Source organism: Amblyomma maculatum, chromosome 5 (assembly GCF_055883805.1).
Source record: "Amblyomma maculatum isolate TAMU_Amacu chromosome 5, ASM5588380v1, whole genome shotgun sequence".
Taxonomy (NCBI): domain Eukaryota; kingdom Metazoa; phylum Arthropoda; class Arachnida; order Ixodida; family Ixodidae; genus Amblyomma; species Amblyomma maculatum.
Window position 1 is genome coordinate 124,658,284 of NC_139348.1, and position 26,196 is coordinate 124,684,479.

The window sequence follows — 26,196 nt, forward strand, 5'->3', positions numbered from 1 at the left end:
CAAACAAGATCCTTGTCTTTTTGTGGCTTCGCAACCATCAATAAATTCCAATAACAGGAAGCAGTGATGTTCCCTGGTTCGATACTGTGTAGCAAACATGGCGAAGCACAGCGGCGGAATTCTGTATCGCATTTCCACCATTATTTACTTTATTCCTGGAATACATACACGAGATCAGTTTATAATAATGTACGAAAACAATGATGCAATAAATACGCCGAACATACCAACTAAAAGCGGTCACATTGAAGCGTTGCGCACTGCGTTCAATAATTGGTACTGGGCAATAAATGCCCCTTTCGTTGCTCTCGATACAAACTAATCATTCCATCCATAATACAAATTTATTGCCCACAATTAAAGCTTATATACCACAATAAAACCAACGATACTTTAAAAGCAAGCAATATTTGCTCTCAATGAAATATCAGCTACGAAGAATTGTAGTCTGAGGCTATTACACACGACAGAAGAACAAATGAATCTGTAGTACTGGCTGTCGAGAGATGTGGTGGCTTACCTCTATAAGTGGTAGGTCACAGTAGCTGTTTTCATCGGTACCCATGCTCCCGCGTTCTGCCTTTGCCAGGAAAAGACCAGGGTCATCAGCGGAGGCAGTGCTCCTCTCGTACGTCTCGGCCTTTTTACTACCCCTGAAGTCGAGACTGCTGCGTCTGAGGTGAAGGCAGAGTGGCCAGCGTGGAGGTTAGCAAAAATGGTGGAACAGAACAATAGTGTCACGATGGCAGGTGAGGGCGACGCTGGTGGATGGCGGGAATGGTAAGAGCACGTGATTGCTATGACGTAATTCTAATTCGCAGCAATGATCACATTCACACAATGCCCATTATATTGTTGTACCTGTAGGAAGGAGGAAAAGAAAATGTACGGGCCTGCTACTGACTGTAGCTGAGCCACCTCCGCGGCCTGATTGATTGACGTTATAGGAAGGGAAAGGCGCGGTAACTGTCTCACTTGTTTTCAGTGGACACCTCAACCGCGCCGAGGAAGGGAGAAAGGTGGGAGTGAAGGTGGAAAGAGAGAGAGGGCCCGTAGTGGAGGGCTAAGGAGTAATTTATACCACCTGCGGATCTTTAACGTGCGCTAACATAGCACAGCACACGGACGCCTCTTCGTTTCGCCTCCATCGAAGCGCAGCCGCCGAGGTCGGGTTCGAACCAACACCTTCGAACCCGGGTACTCCGGCACAGTAGTCGGGCGTCTTGCCACTGCACCACCCCGGCGGGGCTCCCAGCCCCTTAGGGCCAGGGACAGCCACCCTTCACTACCTCCTCCTCGCCCCCCGCAGCCTGCCCATTATATTCCGTTTTTCACGATATATCTTTTTGTGTAACAGTCCTGGCATCTTTAATCCGACACTTTAAACACGCCAAGGAACGCCACGCAGGATCAGTAGTGTACCGTTCAAACGCACTGGCCTTAGAAAATGTGACATACTGTGTCTTTCCTTTAGTGAAAACCAATTATGAATATATGTAACACTTGTGGGGCTCCGCAGCCCCTTTAGGTGTTTTAAACCGCGCGCGCGTCTTTCTATTTGTATTGTGTTTGCACGGGCAGCGCGAGTGCGCATGAGCAAGCAGATAATCTTGGGGGGCGTGATGTTAGCGGCGACAGACGAGGGTAGATAAGCGCGTGCAGAAGCGAGGCGCGGGGCTTTTTTGCGCCGGCGGGAAGTCCGGCGCGGGGCAACCGGCGAGCGTCATGGGCCAGCAGGGTGTGCACGGACGACCGAAAGAAGATCGCCGACGCGAAGATGGAAGCAGTGCCTGCAGGAACAGCCTAGGCGTATTTCTGTGAGTTGCTGTGCCGCGAGGAGCAATGTTTCTTGTGTCGCCGTTAGCGCTTTGGCCCCATTGCTCGTTTTATTCGCTCCGCAGTGTGTGTTGTTTCGCCGCGGTAAGGCCCTGACATTCTTCCCGCTTTCCGTTGTTCTATTGTCGCGCGCATGAACAGCCTGTTCTCAGCGCAGTAGCGCCTTATGTTTCTCTGTTTTGTCTTTTTTTGTTTATCCGGAATAAACCGGTGTTTTTAAGAGACTGGATTTGTCACTCGTCGGGCGTGACCATGGCTTGTGGACCCGTTTTTTGAAAGCGAGGCCTTCACACTATAATAATTATTGAAATTTGTTCACAGGAAAAGGTCCCGACCACGGCGGCTACGTTTCGATGGAGGCGAAACGAAGCGGCGTCCGTGTGCTGTGCGATGTCAGCACACGTTAAGGATACCCAGGTGGTCGAAATTACTCCGTAGCCCTCCACTATGGCTCCTCTTTCTCTCTTTCCACTTTCATTCCCACCCTCCTCCCTTCCCTTACGGCGCGGTTCGGATGTCCACAGCGCAAGTGTGACAGTTACTGCGCCTTTCCCTTCCTGTGAACCAATTATTATTATTAAATGAAAGGTATATCATCTGTCTCACTTGGGTTCTGCGGACATCTCAACCGCGCCGTAAGGGAAGGGAGGAAGGTGGGAGTGAAAGTGGAAAGAGAGAAAGAGGAGCCATGGTGGAGGGCTACGAAGTAATTTCGACCACCTGGGGATCTTTAACGTGCAGGCTTTCCTTGATGGGGCTATGCGACAGGTAGGTCACCACCGCTTGCGGTGGGGGCTGGCCTGGCACAGAATTTCTATCTGTTGCCGGCGTTGCACCCACCACCGTTTCGGTGGTGGACGACGGCCGTTGTTGCGGCGCGCGTCTTTCTTTCCCTCTTTATTTTCTTCTCTATTTTCTCTTCTGTCTGCACGAGGAATGGAGGCGAAACGAAGAGGCGTCCGTGTGCGGTGCGATGTCAGCGCACGTTAAATATCCCCAGGTGGTCGAAATTACTCCGTAGCTCTCCACTACGGCTCGTCTTTCCCTCTTTCCTCTTTCACACTCACCTTACTCCCTTACCTTACGGCGCGGTTAAGGTGTCAACAGACACAAGTGTGACAGATACTGCGCCTTTCCCTTCCTATAATTTAATCAATCAGGCAGCGTAGGTGGCTCAGCTACAGAGCCAGTAGCAGGCCCGTGCATTTTCATTTCCTTTTTCCTACGGCCACAACAACAACAACAACAACGCTGACATTGCACAGCACACGGACGCCTCTTCGTTTCGCCTCCATCGAAACGCAGCCGCCGAGGTCGGGTTCGAACCCAGGTACTCCGGCACAGTAGTCGGGCGTCTTACCACTGCACCACCCCGGTGGGGCTAAATTCACAGGCGTTCATAATTCGTTTACAGGAAAGGAAAGACGCAGTATCTTACTTGAGTGATCCCGCTATCATTGTCACGGCAGAGAAGGGGATTTAAAAAAATGATTTATTTATAGGAAGGGAAAGGCGCGGTAACTGTCTCACTTGTTTTCTCTGGACACCGCAACCGCGCCGTAAGGGAAGGGGGGAAGGTAGGAGTGAAAGTGAAAAGAGAGAAAGAGGAGCCGTAGTGGAGGGCTACGGATTAATTACGACCACCTGGGGATCTTTAACGTGCGGTGAAATGCAGAGAAGGGGAGTTATGAAGAGCGTTTCACAATCCGAGGCGTGGCGCAGTTGGTTGAGTGCTGGGCTGATGATCCAAGGGGTGGAGGTTCGATTCCCTATGGAGACAAGGTTTATTACATTTAACTCTCGTTCTTGAAAGCGTGACGCCCTCTGCCGATAGCTCCTGCTGACAACGATGAGAGCTTAAAAGCTTTCGTCATAAATCGACGTTTTAAACGCGTGCATTTATCTACGTCAGATAGTGCGATGATAGATAATTTCATGTTTCGAGCAACAACGCTGATCCTGAGGTGCGGTTCTTTATTTTATTCACGTGCATTCCAAATATACTCTGTGAAGAAAACCTGCCGAAGTATTCTGCAGCAAAACCGCGCCTGGGTGGCGCAGTGGTTACGGCGCTTGACTACTGTTCCCAAGGACGCGGGATCGAATCCCGGCCTCGGCGGCAGCTTTTCGATGGAGGCGAAAAGCAAGGCTCCCGTGTGCTGTGCGATGTCAGTGCACGTTAAAGAACCCCAGGGGGTCAACATTTCCGGAGTCCTCCACTACGGCGTCTCTCATAGCATGAGTTGCTTTGGGACGTTAAACCCCACAAACAAACCAAACCAACCAATCTCGATGAAGCGTCTCTGGCGCACGCGATCCTGCGTTGTTCCAAGACTTCGTAGGCTGAAACCGGCCGAAACCGGCTTCAAGTAGCGGCTAAGTTCGACTGCTAATTGAAGCGTGTCCCGGAGCGACTTCCAGCGCCTTTGGCCCCGTCGGGGTGGTGCAGTGGTAAGACGCCCGACTACTGTGCCGGAGTACCCGGGATCGAACTCGGGCTCGGCGGCTGCGTTTCGATGGAGGCGAAACGAAGAGGCGTCCGTGTGCTGTGCAATGTCAGCGCACGTTAAAGATCCCCAGGTGGTCGAAATTACTCCGTAGCCCTCCACTACGGCTCGTCTTTCTCTCTTTCCTCTTTCGCACTCACCTTACTCCCTTACTTTACGGCGCGGTTAAGGTGTCCACAGAAAACAAGTGAGACAGTTACCGCGCCTTTCCCTTCGTATAAATAAATACCACTTCCAGCGCTTTTGCACACGCTGCGCGATTACTGCACGAGGATGGATGGATGGAAACAACTTTATTTAATAAAAAAGAGTTTTAAGCAGACTTCACTTATATCCAATGCTTGCCGTAAACAATGCGCTTATTTGCGCGCACTGCTCTCGGCAGCCCCTCAGGCGCCACTTCTCCCCACATAGCTTCTCTATTTATTTTATGCGTGTGTGGCTGGCGAGCCACAGCAAGTGGCGCCATTCTACGCACATCTCTACGAACCACAACCGCCGCAGCACCGATGCCAAAAAAGAAGAGCGAACAGAGAGAAATCGAGGAGACGGCGCGAAAGGCATCCTCTGTGCACGCCAGCCAATAACCGGCGAGTCTCCTTTCGCCAGCGCGAGCAAGGTAGATATACATTGGCGCGAGCGCCGCGGCAATATCGACATGGACAGATATCAGCTCCACGCGTGCCTCAGCTTGCGCCTGGCGCGTCACGCATGCGCAGATAGACTACAGCGTACGTTGGTGGGCGGAGGCGCGCCGCTCGGGCCAGCTCGGGCGCCCCATGGAGCGTGGCCTTTAACTGTTGCATAGCGATGTGAAACTTCCCTTCGAAATACAAACACGTGCGTAGAAAGGAAACCAGCGATAACAGATGCAGGACAAGAGTAAAGAAGGCGCACACCATAACGGATCCAGCCTTGTGGTGCGTGCCTTCTGTACTCTTGTCCTGCGTCAGTTTTCATTAGTTTACTTTCTACGTAATATGAATCATATAGCTCAGCGGTTTCTCCATCTCACGCGTTCTGCCACCCCGTACTTGGCCAGAAGGGCAGGAAATTTCGACTACCTGGGAATCTTGCGCATGCACTGATATTGCACAGCACATGGACGCCACTCCGTTTTGCCTCCATCGAAACGAAGCCGCCGGAGGTAGAGTTCGAACCCAGGCACTCTGACACAGTGGTCGGGCATCTTTACCACTGCACCATCGCGGCAGGGCGGATGTGCAGAGTGATTGGCGTCAAGCATATACAGGTCACGTAAAATAATTTAACGGAGTCAAAGAATGATATACAAAAATAATCAACTATACACCACTCATGCTGCGACGAAGTTTTGGTGCACAAACAGTGCAGGGACACCCGGGAACGCCACCGGAGTTGAGAGAGACGCATTCGAACACGGTCTGAGCAGGTTTGCCATTATTTCCTACTAACTAATCCATTTTATTGTCATATACACAAAATGCTTGTTTTGTATTGGCTTTGGATTCGTCATGAAATTCCGATTACAAGAAGTGTGTCCGACCGCAGGGCTCAAGCTGCGAATCGCAATGGCGGAGTTCTGTATCACCTTTCCAGCATTTATTACTTTTATGCGAAGCATACTAGCCGCACAACCGAGCTCTTCCTTGCTGCGCCGCGCGCGGCCGCGTAGCTACCACTTGACCTACATCGGCGCACCACGTGATATGACGTCACAACAGATGTGAAAGCTGGGGCTCAACTCGTGCGCTCGCTTGCGGACGCGCAGCCTCCGCCGGCGGCCTAACTCCCGCTCCTATCGCTAGGAGATACTGACGTCACGCAATTGTATAAAAGGCGACGCACTCGTTGAGTCAGTTGAGCAGCGAGATATCGGCCAGGGAGAGGGCGGCTCGCCAGACCGCATCGAAATTTGTCAAGAAAATATGATATAAGCGATGTTCAAACAAAGAGCCATTACTTTACTGATCATCATAGTGTATTTATTGGTTTGAGAAAAATAAAGGAAGAAGCAGAGTAACACATGAGTTGTTCTTGTCTATGAAATGGCTAACCAGGTATAGCCAGGTAATGTCTTGTCTATGAATGGCTAACCAGGTATAGCCAGGTAATGTTTAATTTTTTAGGCTAGTATGCTCCGCATCCTAGGCTTAACCATAAGCTAAGCCAGACCAGTTTTGTTCCTGGAAGACATATACGAGAACAATTTTCTACATAAATATGCGAAAGCAATGATACAGGGAATAATCTGAACATACCAGCTAAGTGAGCATTCTCATCAATGCATTACGCACTGCATTCCATTTTTATTACTGGACAATGAACGCTCCTCTCGTCGCCCTCAATATTACTTAGTCCATCGATTTCTAAAGAGTTAATGCCTATAAATTAGAGAACGTCTAGTTTGGTTGGTTTAGTTTGTGGGGTTTAACGTCCCAAAGCGTCTCAGTCCGTAGTGGGGGACTTCGGAAATGTCGACCACCTGACGTTCTTTGACGTGCACTGACATCGCGCCGCACACGGACGCCACTCCGTTTCGCCTCAATAGAAACGCAGCCGCCGAGGTCGGGATTCGATCCCGCTTCCTTAGGCACAGTAGTTGAGTGCCGTAACCACTGCGCCACCGCGGCGGGAGAACTTCGACACCCTAAGAAAAGCAACGAAGCTTTAAAAGAACAGAATCTGTGCTTGCATTGAAATATCAGCTATCAAACATTGTAGCCTGAAGCTACAGGTGGACCAGATGACCAAACGAATCTGTAGTATAGGCTATTAGAAGTTGAGGGTTACTTCCACAAGAGGGAGGTCAACGTCGAAGTTCTCATCGGTCCCCCTTTTCCCATCTTCAGCTTCTGCCAGGGAAGGACGGCTCATAGTCAAGTTCAAGATAACTTTATTGCCGTCGATGTAGAGGCCCCTACGCTCCCTCAGGAGGACCCTAGGGGACCTGCAAAGGAGAGGAGGCCCACAGGGAGACGTCTTTCGCAAAGCGTTCCGTGCCAGAAAATTACTCGAGCTTGCTGTTCCGGAGCCTGGCTCCCAGATTACATTATCTCTGATTCTATCAATATACCCGGGAGGATTGGGGCATTCCCAAATGAGATGACCCTGATTGGCTATTAACCTGCATTTGGTGCAGAATTTTGGAGGTTTCTCTCCTTCCCCATATAGATAAGTTGGAAAGAATCGGTTTGTTGTGTAATTTTTTCCAGTCTGCACTCGTTAGGTGTGAGCGACCGGTCTGGAGGTGAAAGGTTTAATCTTTCATTTCTGTGTGCAGCATGATTTTTTTCCTGCATCAGGTGGTACTGCGAAGACTTACAGTATTATGTAGCTCCCTTGCATCAGTATCGCAAAGGTGACCCTCTCTGGAATTCTCAGATTTCATCAGTTAAACCACAAATTCAGGCTTGGATGGGTAGGGAACTTCTCTACTTGCACGAACACAAGTTTGCATTGTCTTACTGACTTCGAAGCTTACTGTCATGCAGGAATTACATTGTGTTTGTGTAAGAAACAAAGTACATTCTGTGCATATCATTTTTACTACTCTTGTGCGGCACTCTCAGTGGTAGCCTCTGCATCGAGACAATTCGTTTCTGCCTCTGGAGGCTGGTGGAGCTGGTCTTCAAAATATGTTTGTTTATCAGCTTGTTTCAAGGTTCCTTTTTTTAACACAGCGAGCCATCCCCTCCAACTAGCTGTTTTCAATAGCCGAGTAAGTGCCCATTTGCGTAATTTGTTTGCGCTCACTGGTCATAGAAGGAAGCTTTCTTTGTGGCGTTTTCTTAAGGAAGTTGCTGACACATTCCATTTCATCACCGCACAGTTTTGCTTAGAATACTTATAGAGTCTATGCAGAAGACAGTATAAATGTTCTGATTGAGACGTTATTTCCTTTAACGATGTGTTGGCAGTCTTACTTCTCCTTTCTAGACAATAGTGTAACGAATGCATGGAGAATAAGCCGCAAAGACTTTCTTAAACTTCATATGTCAACCTTATCTGTCAAAACGCGGCTTCGTGCAAGAGCAGCTTTTGTGCCTTGGCCAGTGGACTGCCGCTTGTATCGGCAGCCAGAAACTATAAAATTGCTTTGCTGAATTACCGTGATGCAGTGTTTTTTTGGGACATTCTTTCATGGGCTCACAAAATGGGCACTGATATTACGCGCCTATATGTTGCCTACAATGGAATCTTCTGAGGTTTCATGAGACCTGTTTGTGCATATAGACTGTTTAGCCTGTGGGTGAGCTGCATGACAATTGCCACGCAGAGCCACAACGTTCATCGAAGTCCCTGTTCAGAGAACAGTGCGCTATGGTCCGGGGGTATATGCTTCGTAGGATCGACCTCCTACTTCATTACCTTAACGTGATGCATGTATATGTCTTCAGGAATTTTTGTGTGTAGGCAAAGTGAGAGCTCAATGCTCCTGCGACTGTGTATAACCGGATGCGGGATGCGACCTGGTTAAATCCGGCTTGAAGTACTGTCACGCAAAACATTTAAGGGCACTTTGTTTCACTAAAGTGCTTCAAGGCGGAAGCCTTCCTCGCCGCGCTGCTTAAGCATTGACTGCCAGACCGTTTGTGATTGACTAGTGCTTTATTTGGCTGTTGACCTTGAATGTATTTACAACTGTCTGCTTCTATTGGGGTGTTTGGCTTCTTTCGATCACACCTCTTCCCCTGCTCCACCAACGTCTGCTCTAATTGTTATTATGACATCACCGCTGTACCTGTACACGGCGCGTTATCTCAGACGATTACATCACCGCAGTACCTGTAGACGTTGTTGTTGCTCTTGTGGCTGTAGGAAGAAAGAAAAGAAAATGCACGGGCCAGCTACTGGCTCTGTAGACGAGCCACCTCCGCTGCCTCGTGCGGATAGAAGAGAAAACAGACAAGAAAGAAAAAAAGAAGAGGGCAAGAAAGACGCGCGCCGCAACCCGCAGCAACAGCCGTCGTCCGCCACCACCGAAGCGGTAGCGGGTGCAATGACGGCATACAACGGATAAAAATCAGTGGCTGGCTAGCCCCCGCCGCAAGCGGTGTTGACCTACCGTCCCAGCCAACACCCTCTAGACTGTTGTCCCAGCCCCGTAGGGCCAGGAACTGCCACCCTTCCTGTAGACGGCCCGTTAAGGTCCGATGAAGCGTATCTAGAAACGCACATTTTTAAGGGCACTTTCAGCACTAAAGTGCGACGAGACGAAACCGTGTGTTGCGAAGTGGTCCGATGTTGTTCTTGTTGTTGCGTCCTTAGATAATGGCACCACTTTTTCTTTTTTTTCACTGCCACCTTTCTCTTTTTCTTTACAGTTCGGTTAAGGTGTCCGCGCAGAATTATGACAGATACTCTGCCTTTTTTTGTTGTGAACTAATTTTAAACGCCGCTGATGCTACCTGTGCTGCATCTATTCATATATGCTCTTTGGGGCGACTTTCGTAGAAGCGTCAAATGAAAGGCGCCGCACGGAAATCTGAATCGAACGCCTGGCGGGGTCAGCTTCGTATATGCGTGAATCTCCTGGTGAAGTCATCACAGAGCTCTTGGACAATACTGGTCATCGCCAATCATGGCGTCATAACAGGATGTGACTTCATTATCACTTCCGTTTTTTAAGGCACGGCAGGATGTGACGTTATGATGTCACATCCAGCCATGACATTCAGTCCGATGACGTTACCATCTGACGGCAACATAGCCATCTGTCGTTACTTGACTATTTAGTCATGACTAACGTCTAATGAGGAGTAGTCACTGACTAGTTAATCATTAGTTAGTACTGGTTAGGGACTTGTTAGTCATTAGTATTGGAAAGTGAATTAGCCTGATTGGCTAATTAACCAATTAACTAAGTCAACCCAGACTCACTTTGGGTCCTGCCACACATAATCCACTAATTAAGCGATTACTCGCCTAAGTACAATTAATCTCGTTTAAAATTCGCGGCCTGTGACGTCACACCTCATCAACCAACTAAAAAGCGGGAAAAGAGGGACATTTTTGTCGACAGATTCCTGCTGACAACAATGAATCACTAAAGGCTTCCGCTTAAAAGAGGGAAAAGCTGGACGTTATTTTCGACACATTTCTGCTGACGACGATGAGCCATTAAAGCCTTCCGCCACAAAGGAGAGAAAGAAATTCTGGGTGGAGGGCTTCAGACCACCGCGAAACAGACGCTTTCACCTCATCGCACTTTAGGGGTCCAAAGTGTCCCCTAGAATTGTTTTCCTGTAAATAAATTATAAAACGCCGGTGAACTTTGATGCGTTTGACGTTCGACAAGGGGTGCGCGATGTGCTGTGCACAGCATCAACGCTCAGGCTTTCGCATTTCACCACAGCAGCAATCATTAAAACGCTTCCGTAAACATCCGGGAGTCATCACAGCTGGTAACAGCCTGCATCATTCGCAAAGAAACAGTCACAGCAGCAGAGGCCTTTGCGCAAGCACTTGCCAGCCCTAATACCAAAGTCATCATCAATGACTCTCAACGGGCTTTCAGCAAATAGATTCCGGCCGTATCTATTTCCAGGCATTACACATTCTTCTGTTGATTCCCCCTCTTCCACTTCTGGCTTACTTCTTTCGGCTACAGCCCATAAGCCTTTTGATCGGTTTCTTGCCGACTTTTTTCTGTACATATTGCCTCTGTGCGTCCCCATGTTTCAGTCTCTTAGCCATCGACTTACGTTGCTTCCTACTGCCGCTCTCATCTTGCCCGCTGCCGTTCCAGTTATATAACACGCGACGATACCCTTCTTAAGACAACCAGGACGGCACCGGTTGCCCTCCACGGTAAACAGAGAAGCATGGCCATTAAAAGCCGTCAACAGCGCCTTGCAGTAACTCCAAAGCTAGTGCTCTCCCCCTGCCTTTGCGTCGCCAGTAACCGACTTGCTTTTTGCGTCGCCAGTAACCGAGAAAAAAAAGCAAGTCGTTTTGGTAAAATCCCTGAAGATTTTACCAAAACGACTCGCTTTTTTTGGCAAGTCGTTTTGGTAAAATATTCAGGAATTTTACTAAAAAAAACCATCGCCAGTAACCGAGGGGCAGCTCCTGGCCGTAGGTGCTGGGATGGTCGGTCAACGCCGCTTGCGGCGGGAGCTAGCCAGCCACCGAATCTCTGTTTTAGGCCGTCATTGCTCCCGTCAGCTTAGGTGGTGGACGATGGCTGTTGCGACGGTGGTCGAAATTACTCTGTAGCCCTCCACTATGGCTCCTCTTTCTCTCTTTCCACTTTTACTCCCACCATCCTCCCTTACCTTACAGCGCGGTTGAGGTGTCCACAGGAAACAAGTGAGACAGATACCGCGCCTTTCCCTTCCTATAAATCAATCAATCATAAATATTTTTCTCCCTCTTTTTTTTCCTTACTTCTCTATTTTCTCTTCTGTCCGCACGAGACAGCGGAGGTGGCTCAGCTACAGAGCCAGTAGCAGGCCCCCTGCATTTTAACGCGGTAGCGTTAAGGCGCTCGTGTCGCAGAAAAGCCGGTGTCGTCGGCGGCGTTGGCCGTGAGCGATAAATCCCGGCATGCACTTCATAAATAAAAATTGGGAGGACGCTTAAGCTTCGCCTTCAAAAGTGGAACGCGATAGCGTTATTGCACCTCGTTCGCACCGCCCCCTCATTCGCTCGGTATGCTCTTGAGTGATCTAAAGAAAGGGAAGACGCTTGATTCTACAACCCGTGAGGGTATACGGCGAGTGAGTGAGTGAAGGTAAAAATTGGATAAATTCGATGGAAAAGAAACAAAGTGTGGAATTATACCGAAAGTGGAAAATGCAGATCAGGAAGGAAGATTTCCTTGATAACTCAAGAGGCAGTGCCCTACTTTTTGAAGCTAGATCAGGGTGCCTTAGAACACGCAGCTACAAAAGAAATTTAACAATGGAGATGACGCATGTGCTGTATGTGGAAACTCCAGTGAAACAATTGACCATATTATACTCGAATGTAAGGGTATCCATCCGGAAGTTGGTGCAGGCGCAATCACTGTTCCTGAAGCTCTGGGCTTTAGAGATAACAGTGGCCGGGTGAATAAACCGGCGGTGGAAACTAGCAAAAAACGACTGGATGATTGGTGGCTTAAAAGCAGAGAAGTGACATAATGTTAGTAGTGTAGGAACAAAATTTAATAGAATGATGGTTTAGTTAACCACTCTAAATCAATAATTTAGATATATGGAGAAAAATGAGCATGATAGCTACTGCTACCACCCCGTTTCAAAGGGGACGCTCCTATATTCCATTCCATCCATCCATCCATGAAAAACTTTATTAAGTATATTTAAGGGAGGGGGATGTGTAGGTGGGGTCCCTAGTGTGGGACTCCAGCGGCTGCCGCTGCTACCCGCGCACGTGTCACGAGGGCCCGTTGGGCCTCTAGTCCAGAGCTGGATAGGGCAGCCTCCCTCCTTTTAATTGTTGGCACTGCATTCGGATCACCTGGAGGATTGTGTGGGCAGGTCCACACCATGTGGTGCAGGCCTGCCTTTTCCCCGCAATATTTGCATTTGGGGTCGCAGAACCCGGGGTGTATTGTGTTTAAACGGGCTGGTGTGTTATATGTACCTGTCTGTAGGCGTCGCCATCTAACTTCCCCCGCTTTGGAGAGCCCCTAGGCTGGGGGTGGATATTTTCTGCGAGAGCGCCAGAGGGCCGGGATAGGGCGGTGTGGAGGATGGAGGGGTCGAGTTCCGGGGGAGGAGAGCTCGGGCAGCGGCATGGGCGCACTCGTTCCCTTCCACGCCTTGATGTCCCGGTGTCCAGACGAGGCATTTGTCTTGTTCGGGGTGTCCGTAATTTTTCAATATTCTGGCAGCCTGGGGACATATTCGCCCTTTGATGTAGTTGCGGTAGGCAGCCATAGATTCTGTTATTATATAGGCGCAGGTGGTATGCGTGGCGGCTAAAGCAATGGCCACCTCCTCCGCCATTTCTATATTGTCATCGCAGATGGTGAGGGCATCAACCAGTTGTTGTTGGTGAATCACAACCGCTACCGGGTGGGTGCTCCTGGTCCTACGGCGCTGTGTCTGAGAGGTCACCGCCTCTTGATTGTTGTGGGGGCTAGCCAGCCGCTGGATTTGTATCTGTTGTAGGCCGATCAGTGCACCCGCCACCGCTTCGGTGGTGGATGACGGCTCTTGCGACGCACGTCTTTCTCTTTTTTTCTATATTTGCCTGTCTTCACGAGGCAGCGGAGGTGGCTCAACAACAGAGCCAGCAGCAGGCCCGTGCATATCCTTTTCCTTCTCTGTAAAGTCGCAACAACCATGTCAACCCATATTCCCATCACGTAGAGAGTGTGACAATGTATTATCGACTCCGTACCAAAATAATGTATCGCGAGCGTAGAAAGCATTCATCGAAATAAGATACAAAATGTGTTGGTTGAAATCATACTTTCGCCATCCAAAATATAAAGGCGAACATTAAAGGGTTTAAGTTATGGTAGCTATCCACAGAGAGCAGGCCTGGAGGGACTCCTCTAATCTCCCCTAAATATTACGAGGATATATTTCGGGGAAGCGCAAGAATTGTTGCAATTGCCTAATGTAGACGAGTACCGCTGAAGCCATGTGTTCATTCTTGGCATACGCGAAATTGCTAGAGGTAGGGTAGATGTGCGCTGCCACTCAACTAAGAGGCTTCGCCAATCTCAGATATCAACGCTTTTATTAAAATAATGCTATTGAGAGGCGAGCTCAGAGGAGAAAGTTTGCCGTTATTCGAAATCTCTCTCCTCTCGGCACGCTTACATAAATGCGCCAGCGGGGCAACGAATACCACTTTGGACGAAGCTGCAGGGCGTACGTGCGATGAGTCTACGATGCAATGCTGGAAGTGGCCGCTGGTCTTGCAGAAGTGGTGGTGGGCAGAGGCAGGGGAAAAAGCTACACCGCACTTAAATCACTGCCGCTCTCCAATATGGGTGCACATGTGCAGGGCCATGAGCATGTGGCTCTCACTGTGCTACAAGTGACATGCCGTGACAGAGCCCCAGCAGGCATGGCTGAGGTCACACGTGTACACGCCAGGAGCTGTGAACCCGGTCTGAAGTATGAAGTGGACTCGGATATCCCACCATTTGGTGATGGTCTGCTCCCACTCCGGTGGAACGGGCAGAACCCACCATCGATGCTGGAATCTGTGATGTTTCTGTACAAAAAGAAACCGGGTGGGCCTGTATAAGCATGGCATAGGTTCGCAAGTAATCACAGATGATCAGCCGGTATGACAGCTTTAGTAAAGAGTTTAGAGCCCATGGGGTCAACTTCTGAGCCATACTATGTGGTTCGTAATGCATTCCCAGGTTTCCAAACTTGCAGAAGGCAAGAATATTTTTCATCCTTCTCTTCCCGACGGCTAGAACTTCCACGATTGTTAAATAAGTCATACTATACGGCTTAAAAGAAAACCCCTCTGGCTCAGCTTGTCACAAAGGTTGTAATAAAACTGCAGAATTGTCGCGACGTCAAAATCATAAGCGTACCGTTCTTTTTCTTACGTCAAGTAGACATATGACCGAAATTTGCCTGCTCCAACCAAAAACGCTGATCTTGTTGTTCTTTATTACATAACAGTACCACTACTCATCGCAAGTATTATTTACATAAAAATGTTTCCTAATATTCCGGCGCTAATACATTTCTATGATCTGCAACCATTGGAGCGGCTGGAAGGTTAGGACAGCGCAGCTGTAATATTCAGGAAAATGAAATTACAGTCCTTGTCTTATTGCTGAGTTTGTGCGGAAATGCGAAGCCACAGAATTACGTGGCTAATTCTGTGACATGCAGTTTCTTTTGTGACTTGTACGGTTTACCTATTTTTCTAAATCAATGTTTTGATACCCCATGTTTTGTTCATATTCTGATAATTTCCATTTAATGATGTTCATTTCTATTTTTTCTTTACTCTTTTATTTTGTTAATAACGTTCTCTAACTTTTATCAGTCTAATATGTCTTATAGATCTATCACATTAACTATATCTATCTTATCAGTGATATTAGCAGTGGTATTACGAAGTCACATTGTTACCGGTAATGTTGACCTGCTGCGTCTCCAAGAAGCGTCGTTGAGAAAACACGTGTAGATTTCTTGGGTCATCAGCCCGGTCGGAATTCGGAACAGAACTCAGCAATCCCAGGATTCGTATACGGTCTGCTCCTTCACTGGTGAGATGTGGGGGAGCCACAGTAGCTGCTGTGATCTGGAATGCGTTTGCACGAAGAAGAAAGTCAGTCTGGATGTTAGTGCGCCACAAGCTCACAGTCACTGGTAGCTGGCCTACCACTAGTGTGTAATAAGACAACTGATTTGATCGGCATTTACCATCCTGATGTATTTTTCCACGTCTTAAATTCGTTGGAGACAGATCTCTCTTATGAGCGGTAAGGTGAAAGCCTTTCCCGCCATTTTCTGCCGTCAAAGGTGAAAGCGTTTCCCGCAACTTTCTGCAGTCATTCGCAGTTTTTTCAATCATTTCTTTTTGTTTCCTTTTCTCCATTTTCCTGGTTTACTCTGGCGTTTCTCTCTTTTGGTTGTTCTTTTTTCCAGATATGGCGCAATGAAGCATCAAGAGGACTGCATATGCATACGAGAACGCTAGTCAGAACAGCAGGAAGAAAGTTATTTTGAATAATAAAAAAAGGAAAAGTCAAATGCACAAGTAACAGAAACAAACAAGGAATACTTCATATGTTGCTGAGTAACAGCATAAAAAGAGAAGCACAGAATTAGAAATACAATGCTCCACAGAGGCAAACTACAGTAAAATGCTTGTGCACAAAATTCTCCTCTAAAGTGGAAACGAAGTGGCGTCCGTGTGCTGCGTGATGTCAGTGCATGTTAAAGATTCCCAGGTGGTCGAAAATACTCCGTCGCCCTCCACTAATGCACCTCTTTCTTTCCGCTTTCACTCCAACCTTCCTCTCTTCCCTTCGGCGTGGTTCAGGTGCCCACAGAACACGTGTGACAGATACTGCGCCTTTCCTTTCCTGCGAACCAGTTATTAATAATAATATTAGTATTATAATTACTGTTTTACTTTTTTTTCGCTTTTACTTTTTTTTCCTCTTCTCGAGGTCTGGTATTAGTGCTTTGCATTATTCTTGCATTCTTGTACATTTTGGACATGCTTTATTTAATTTCAAATGCCCATTCTGCTTTGTTGTCTGCATACTTTATATCGGCGTCCTAGGCTAGTTTGATGCTGAATTCACTTTCGGCTCTATATATAATTTGTCCACATCAATAACATTTTGCAGATATACATTTTTGTACCGCCTACCTTATAAAACCATTGTTGTAGTCATCAATTTACTCATTTCTCCACAATGACGGTAGACACCCTCAAAGGACACACAAACTCGGCTCACATTCAAGGGCATAACAATGCTTTCGATGTCATATTGCGATAGTCGAGAGAGGAAAAATACTAATCCTGAGGTTCCGTTCTTCATTTTGCGCACATTTATTGAAAATATTCGCTATGAAGCAAAGCTCCTTATATTCTACAGCGTAAGTATGGGCAGGAAAGCATCTTTCTCTGTAGCATTGGGCTAGAATGTTAGGCAAGTGAGTAGTAATGTTTCAAAAAATTAGCAATAAAACACGGACGTGTGTATCAGCGTACTCCGTACAGCCGTTACTGTGGAAACCTTTAAATCTTAGAAGATGCAGAGAGTGACTGGCAGCGATAATCCACAGATTACTATAAATTAAAATATTGTAGACGGGAAGGAAAGATTTTTATCGAAATTAAAAAAAAATGGGCTAACAGGCTTCATCGTTCAGAGTGCGAGGCGATAGAAGTATGCACATGGATGCCGTTTTTTCGCGTTTTTAATTTTTAGCTTTTTTCATTTTTATTTTTATACACCGCTACATAGTATCAGAAAACATTGGCTTACAGTTCCGTGTAGTTTCACGCTATTGATCGCATTTTTGGTTAAATAATTTTTTAGTTATTCAACTGATTAATAACTCAGCCTCAAGTTTCTTAATTAGCAACATCGGTCTTTCTCAGAGAATTCTGACTTACTTGATTCCCCATTATTGGAGTTTTCATTTCTCAATTGTTTAATTATAATTGGTGAACTAAAACTTCATTTCCAAAATTGAATAACCAAGCGTTGACTTTATATTCTCAGTATTATTAATTATTAATTGGTTCACAGGAAGGGAAAGGCGCACTATCTGTCACACGCTATGTGGACACCTGAACCGCGCCGTAAGGGAAGGGATGAAGGTGGAAAAGTGGAAAGAGAGAAAGGGGAGCCATAGTGGAGGGCTACGGAATAATTTCAACCACCTGGGGATCTTTAACGTGCGCTGACATCGCACAGCACACGGACGCCACTTCGTTTCGCCTCCATCCAAACGCAGCCGCCGTGTTCGGGTTCGAACCCGGGAACTCCGGGCAGTAGTCGTGCTTCTTACCACTGCACCACCCCGGCGGGGCTTATATTCTCAGTATTTTGACACTATGAACCCCCCTTCTAATGGTCCTGATTTATTTCTTCAAAGAATTACATGATTTCATTATTCCTCATCGTCTATCACATATCAATAAATCATCACTAACTAGAACCATAAATTGCCATGATAGGATTTTTTACACAGCCTTCAATTATTTCCGACACATGGTGCTGACTAGTACTATTACTTACTGCTACTATTTCGATTACTATGCCCGCTGTGGTGGCGCAGTGGTTAAGGTGGCGTACTAAATTGCCAGAGTACCCGGGTTCGAACCCAATCGCCGGCGGCTGTTTTTCGATGGATCCGGAACGAAAAGCCATTCATGTGCTATGCGATTATCAGTGCAGATAAAAGAACCCAAGGAGGTCGAAATTTCCGGAGCCCTCTACTACAGCGTCTCTGAACCTGAATCGCCGTGGGACGCTAAACCCGATAAATCAACCAAACCAAACCAAACTCCGACTACTCTGGTGACGGCTTTTGACCTAATCAGCTCTTAAGGTTTCGCTTATAACGTCAGGTCCCAGAAATGCTGGTAAGTGCACATATCAGAAATGCTGGGACTAGCAATGGTGGTGGCTGGACACCAATAATTCAGTGACGCCAGTGAATGCCACCTGAACAGAGCGAGATGGCACGTTGACAGTACGTTTGCGCGTATCTCATACCCTAGCTTTTCCTTGTCTCATCCACATTAGATGCTTGTTTCTGTGGCTGCGTGTTCGTCATCGAGCTCCTGTATCGCTACTCGGTGATGTACCCTGGACAGGTACTCAGTAATCATAGACGCCGAGAGCGAGCTGCGCAAGTTAGCAACGCAGTGATTTCTTGTTCCTCCGCCATGTTTGATTATTTTATGCTGAAATACTTACACGACAACCATTTCCTTCCTGTCTCCCTATTTCATATTTGGCTGTTCATGTCAAACAACGATACTCGAAATAGGCCTAACGTGGCTGCTAACTGCGCGTCCACGTCAATGTGTTTCATACTGTGTTCAACATTTGTTTCTGGACAATGACCACCAAGCTCCTCGCGCCGATATAACTGGACGCTGCTTCGGGCAAAGGTAATGTCAATAATTAAATGCGGTTTTATAGACCGAAGCAATAAATTTGGTGCTAAATTCACGCAATTTGGACAGCCAATGAAACAGGGTTAACTACTATCGAACCTCATCGCCTGAGGCTAAATATCTGGGGTATTGGCTTTAGGGAGATGTTCAGGCTTACCTAATTTGCAGGAGAGAAATAAGGTTCGAAGTTATCAATGCCCGTGTGCCTGTCTTCAGACTCTGCCAGGGAAGGAAGACACAATCAGGAGCGAGGCGGTGGTCCTCGCGCACATCTGTCACACCTGGAGCTTGTTAGTGCTGCATCGGCGAATGCAGTGGCCAGAGTGGTGGATGTCCAAGGGATGTCAGCGAGAATTGTGGGATGGGAGAGCGGCGTTGCGAGCGGAGGCAAGGACGACATCAGTCAACAGTATAAATTGCGACGAGCACGTGATCGCTATGATGTCATTCGCGAGAGATCACATCTGCAAGGCAAGATCATAGAATGGCTTTAATAATCAATTTTGCAAGTTGACATCAAATATCTGTTTTAACACGCAGCTCAGGCGAGAAACATTGACGGCATTGAATTCAAAAGTTTTGAAAGCAACTATTGGCTTTTGAGGACAGTAAGACGCCATAACTTATTTCTTAATGACACTTTAGTTGAAAGTCCCGTGGAAGATGTTGCGTATTGGAGGACTGTGAACAAGTTTGACCCCGGGCATATATATACAGGAACGAATAGAGAGAGAAGCACCTGTCAGGTGGAGTCTCATAATTGTGAGCCGAAGCTCAGGGGCCGAAGCCTAAGCTTATTAGCATGTTGTGCGTTCGTTTTGCTGGTAGTGCTCGCGTGTAACTATGCGTATGGTTTAAAGCAAGCATATCTAAGAACCCTCTTAATCACGCTACAGTCGTGAGTAACAGATTGGTCCAGTGCTTCTGGCAACTGCCATCTACTGAGTTCGGTGTACTAGACCTTGGGCTTCGAAGCGGTCGTCCGTCAGCAGTTTCCCATTGCTCAAAACTCGGGTTTTGATGGATGAGGGTAACAGAAGGATTTGGGCAGTCAAATGTTGCGGCAGACATCTGTAGACACTGCGCCCTATGTGGTCAGCAGGCATTCAATAAGAGACTTTAAAGTCAACTCAATTGAACCACAGGAACGGAAAGGCTTAGGAATCTGTCACACGTGCTGGGGGACACCTGAATCCGCGCCGTACAGGAAGAGAAGTAGGTGGGTGATAACGGATAGAGAGAAAAAAGGAGGATTAGTGGAGGACTGCGGAGCAAGTTCGACCATCTGGGTGTTGTTACCGTGCACTGAAATCACACAGCACACGGACGCCTCTCCGTTTCGCCTCCATCGAAAAGCAGCCGCTGACTGTCGGAATCGAGCGCAGGAGTTAGATCTGCAATGGAGGAATTCGAAAGCATGAGCATTGATGCTTCTTCTACAAGACACTGCACACCAGGCAACACTCCCTGGCTACACATCGACACACTCTGACAGCAACGACACACCCATTCATCGCAATCTCACGTACAAAACTCCTCACATCACATCGGAGACGCCATGCGTGATCACAGAACTTATACATCACACATGTATACTCTCCCATCAATCTTCATAGCAAACATATACCACCCACCATCCAAGTCGATGACCTCGTTAGAAACAGCTCTTAGAGAGCTGCATCAGCTAGCAGGCAAGCACCCGCTGCTGATCGGCGGAGATTTCAAGTCAGCATAGTGATTGGGGATGCACAAAAACAATACATTGAGGTCGCAGGCTCTGGCTGCTCCTGCAAAACCTCCAACTCACTGTACACAACGCGTTCCGTACTCCGACGAGGATTGACAGCAGTATCAGCATGAACACTAGTCCAGACCTAAGGCTGAGCCGCTATCTACGCAGTGGTGGTGGCGGTAAAACTTTATTCTCCAACAGATACAGAATAGGTGTCCATCTATCTGCCTACACGATGGCCTGGAGACCTTGGACCCGTGCGGCTTGATCGGCCAGTCTGATTACACCTAGCTGAGTCTCAGGGTGTGAGCTTAATAGTAGAGTCTCCCAAAATTCTTCCCTTTTTGACTGTTCATTTAATTTTTTTTTATATTTCTGGACACGTCCATATCATCATATGTACCAAATACGCCTATTCCTGATAAAGTTTGCACTATCTGGGAATTGTTCCGGGTAGCACTGACTTAGGGTAGCTGGGTTCGGAAAAATCCTTGTTTGTAAGCGCCTCCAGATGCTTTCTCGGATCTTTAGTGTCCTATCTACCGGTGGATATTCTAACCTGTTTAGCCGATAGTGCTCAGTAATCTTTGCAGCTAACTAGCCTGTCCCTGCTAAGAGTGTACTGATGATGAGAGCCTACCCGGAAGGTCAGACCGCGGGCAAGCTTATGAGCTCTCTCATTTCTCTGAAGCTGGGAGTGGGCTGGTGCCCTTATTAGCCGGATTATTCTGTCATCCTGACATGTTCACAGTATCCTTTTTGCCTGTAGAGAGACCCTTCCCTTAATAAAATTGCATATTGCTGTTTTCGAATCGCTTATAATACCTACCCTTTTCTTTCTCCCTATCGCTCACCTTTTGATTTTCTCTACCTTTTCTTTGCTATCCCTTTATTTCCGCTGCCCCAGTTCAGGTGCTTCAGATATCAGATAGCAGATACCGGGGCTGGCAAACATCTTTTCTTTCCTTTTGTATATACAATAAATAACCACTACCACCACCCCCATCCCCACCACAATTGTAGTAGCCATTGTCGAAATTACTCCGCAGCCTTCGACCATGGCTCCTGTTTCTAACTCCCACCTTCCTCCCTTCCCTTACGGTGCGGTTGAGGTGTCCACAGGAAACCAGTGAGACAGTTACCGCGCCTTTCCCTTCCTATAAATCAATAAATCAACAGAGAGTATGAGAGTTACGGTGCCTTTCTTTTCTCAGGAAGGTAGGTGAAAACTTTATTGATGAGCCTTAAAAAAAGTTACGCCCTAGGGCTGACCTGGCTCTTGATTCCGGGTGGTGGCAAATTATCGAATAAACCATCGCCTGTGTTTCCAAGGTGGCGAAAGGCAAATACGTCCGTGTGCTATGGTTAAGAGATGGAGGAGGAGGAGGAGGAAAAAACTTTATTTGCAGAAGAATTCGAGGCACGCAGGCCTCCTGGGTCTCCGCACGACCCCACTCACGATCTAAACGTTCATATTATGTTTATCCATGACGTATGCGGCCCGGCTGACGACGATCTTCTGCCTGGCCGGGTCCGCTGATCGCAGTGAGGTCTCCCAGTCCTCCCAGGTTCGGAGAGGCACCGGCCCGGCGTGGGGAGGAGACGCAGGGCAGGATAAAAGAAGAGATCAATGCACGTTCAAGATCCTCAGTTGGTCGAAATTATTCTATGACACCTATTTCTCTTTTTCTTTTCTTCTGCCAATTCTACTTTCCTCTTATGTCAGCGTTCAGGTGTCCGTTCAAACGTACGGCAGACAAAGCGCCATTCCGCTCTTCTAAACCAATATTTATGTAACAAAATATAAAACAGTCGTTGAAAAAGTTTAGAAATACCACTATCAAGGCCATGTTTTCACGCTTACGGACGTGCAGCCTGTCTAAACTAGTTTTGTCTATTCACAGAAGCCGAAGTAGTCAGCCCAATAATCAGATTAGCAGTGTGAAAAGCAGTCATACGTTTCGCCCTTGACGAAACTATGAAAAGCCTCAGAAATGATGAAAAGAACGAGGGCTGCTGGGGAAGTTCAGGTAACTAGATATGTGTTGGAGCCAATGATTGATTATGCTAATTATGCATTGGCTATTTAGCATCTCAAGCATCGGCTTTTTATTCCGAGTTTTTTGACAATGAGTGATTATGCAAATTATCCCGCCATGGTGGTGCAATGGTTGCGATGCTCGACGTCGATGCCCAGCAATGCGGAATCGAATCCCGGCCGCGGAGGGCGCTTTTAAATGGAGGCAAAAAGCAAGGCGACCGTGTGCTGTGCGATGTGAGTGCACTTAAAGAACCCCAGGTGGCCAAAATTTCCAGACCTAACTACGACATCTCTCATAGCCTAAGGCGCTTTGGGACGTTAACCTCCATAAACCAAACCAACCTTTCCCCGCAAAAACTAAATAACTAATAAAATCCTCGAATTCAAATCAGGTATCGAAGGTGCTATCGCGTTTACACAAAGCTGAAGCTTGAAAATTGCTATGAACCCAAGCCGTCAATTTCGCTCGTAGCACTATGTTCAAGCCATGCTCAAGGGCCACCGGGCCACCATTTTAGGAAAGTTTCTAGGAAAACTGTTTCAGTGAGGTGTCAAAAGTTAATGTTTTGAGGTACGGCGACTCCATATCGAGAAATACTAATATCTTTATTACAAACGCGCTTTTCGCACTGAGCCACCATCAATACACCTAATATCAGGGCACAATTAACACATTCCAACAAAGCCCGCTGCCCCGCTCCGCCATATGCATCTGCTTGTCAGCAGCGGATCGCCCGCGCTGCCGGATACAGACTTCTCGGAGACCCGTTCTCTAATTCGGGCCGCCGAGATGAAGGGCCAATGTCTGGCTCCTGTTATGCCGGCGTACGATATCCCAGGGTGAAGCTCCGGTAAACGTCGTTGAAATCAAACTATGAGCCGGGTCGGATGTTGGATGCTGACTCGGCCATAGCAGCAATTGTGTATGGGCTGCTTCCCCTGCCGACTGGAAATGCAGGAGGTACCATCCATGTCGGGATATGTGATGGGTCCTGCACAAAGAAGAAACCACAATTGTAGGCTAGCACATAATGGGGTCTTAATTTTTCGTAGCCACTCAATCTTGCTTGCCACTGCCTGTAGTGAAGGAATACATATAAAATGACATCGACATCAGCAACTACCGCTTGTTCACCATACGTCAGTAGCACGGTGAACGAGATTTGCATCTTCAAAGCGGCGACACTGAGCCGATAGAGGTCCAGTTCATCATTAACAAGTAGAACATGTCTAACCTATCGCAATATTACTGCAAAAACACGTAATCCGCCATCCCTCCCCTGACGTTTGTTTACATGACGCTTCCATGCCCCGTTGCCACATGAACTTAGACGCCAACTGCTGTCGAGCAATCGAAGAGTCGATTGGAACCATGACATGATTACATATAAAACTGTCCATCCTCTCGTGCGCCTAACGCCATTTTTTCGTACGGCTTCGACAACTGATCCTCACGTAGCTCCATAATTTCCCCCTTTCATATAGAAATTGTTAAGAAACAATGTATTCACTCCAACATCTATGACGGTACTGAATTTGAAAAAAAGCGCACCCCAAGCTTTCAATGTCGTCAAAGTACCCCGCCGGGGTGGCGCAGTGGTTACGGCGCTCGACTACTGTTCCCAAGGATGCGGGATCGAATCCCGGCCTCGACGGCAGATTTTCGATGGAGGCGAAAAGCAAGGCGCCCGTGTGTTGTGCCATGTCAGTGCACATAAAGAACCCCAGGTGGTCGAAATTTCCGCAGTCCTCCACTACGGCGTCTCTCATAGCTTGAGTTGCTTTGGGACGTTAAACCCCACAACCAAACAACCAAACAAACCGTTCAATGTTAAAGACGCAGCCAAATGAACAGAACTGGTAACGAAATATGAGAGGTAGAACATGGTACAAACTCCTGCAACACGGCAAGAGCGAGCTGCGAGACTAGAGGACGACCGTAATAAACCTGTGTTAAACGCGCAGTTGGAACGTACAGCCTTTGTCAAAAATATACAGCCAAAGGGTTTTTCTTCTAAGCACCGTAACACAGATCGTTGAGCATCTGCAACAGAGATCGTTGAGTACCTGCGACGTTCTAAACATCGTAGATGACAAATTGCATCCTTTCTATTCTCTAGTTTAACCATAGAATCCAGTATTGCTTAAAGGAGCCTCGTTACAAGGGGTTAGAAGCGAACCCCTTGGGCTGTATATTTTTGACAAAGACTGTACATCTTTTCGCACCACCGTTGTCTTCGCCATACATCTGCCGAATGCTTTCTTCAAGCTATGGAAAATATTCTTCGTGCCAATCAGCGTCCTTGATATTGTCCTATTTCTAGAAAAGTATCTGCTTCCTTATCAGTGATCCTGAAAATTGGGGCAAAATATCAGCAATTATTTTAAAAGCGATATCACTGGCAAAAGTGGACGCATGTTTGAGCACTGTAACATGCTCATTAATATCAGCCACTAATGCGCAGCCCCTCTGGAGTTTAGACAAGTGGACAAAACTTTTAGCAACTATCTTTTGTGGCAGCGGCCGCGCTGCCGAACACACACGCCACTTACCACCGCGCTCCAATCTGGGTGCCATGTGCAGGACCATGTTCTAGCCGCTGCTGTGTTGCTCGCACATGTGACGCCCTGGAGCGAAGCTCAACAGCTGTCGTTGATAACCTCATCGTGCTCGTCGTTTGCTGTGGGACCGATCGAAAGCTGCATGTTGTGTCGGCAATCGCAGCATTCGGCGATGATCTGCACTCCAACGGCTTGGTAGAGCCGAAACCTCCGCCATCAATGCTGGCACCTGTGATCCTGCTGGGTGAAAAAGTTTTCGGTCAGCACTTCATTTGTTCGTAGCAACTCTTATCCACCCGATTCTGCCTGACGCCGGTGTGTAATGCAGGTGGCGTTGCCATCTGTAACCATAGCGCTTCTTTTCATGATCGACATTTCTCTGATTCGAGCAAAGACAACGATATAGAGGTCGAGTTCTTAATAAGCTAAACTTAACCGCTTACGGCAAATAATATTAGTCAAAAAAGCTTCCCCATTCTTTCGCATAAACGTTTTAATAAAGTATCTGCCCCAAATTGCATTCGAAAATGTTCGGTTATTTAGTAAAACCCACCATTGAAAATTGTCACCACGTGCTTCAGCATTGCAGACAGTGATTCTTCTCTGGCATCACTGTGCAAACTCTTTGATTTATATGAACGGACGGGCTCGGTAACTGTCTCACTTGTTTTCTGTGGGCACCTCAACCGCACCGTAAGGGAATGGAGGAAGGTGGTAATGAAAGTGGAAAGAGAGAAAGAGGAGCCGTAGTGGAGGTCTACAGAGTAATTTCGACCACCTGGGGATCTTTAACGTGCGCTGACATCGCACAGCACACGGACGCCTCTTCGTTTCGCCTCCATCGAAACGCAGCCGCCGAGGTCGGGTTCGAACCCGGGCACTACGGGCAGTGGTCGGGCGTCTTACCACTGCACCACCCCGGCGGGTTTGAATTCAGCCAAGTGTACAGAGCA

The 26,196-nt window shown here is 47.5% G+C and overlaps 1 long non-coding RNA gene across 1 annotated transcript in view; it reads left to right on the forward strand.

Moving 5' to 3' along the window:
- The first annotated feature begins 1,692 nt into the window (after positions 1-1,692).
- LOC146189439 (uncharacterized) overlaps positions 1,693-26,196 on the forward strand; it is a 33,954-nt gene continuing 9,450 nt past the window's right edge. The window contains exon 1 of the long non-coding RNA XR_014707300.1: positions 1,693-1,817. This is a non-coding gene — a long non-coding RNA (uncharacterized LOC146189439). The remainder of the gene's footprint in view (positions 1,818-26,196) is intronic.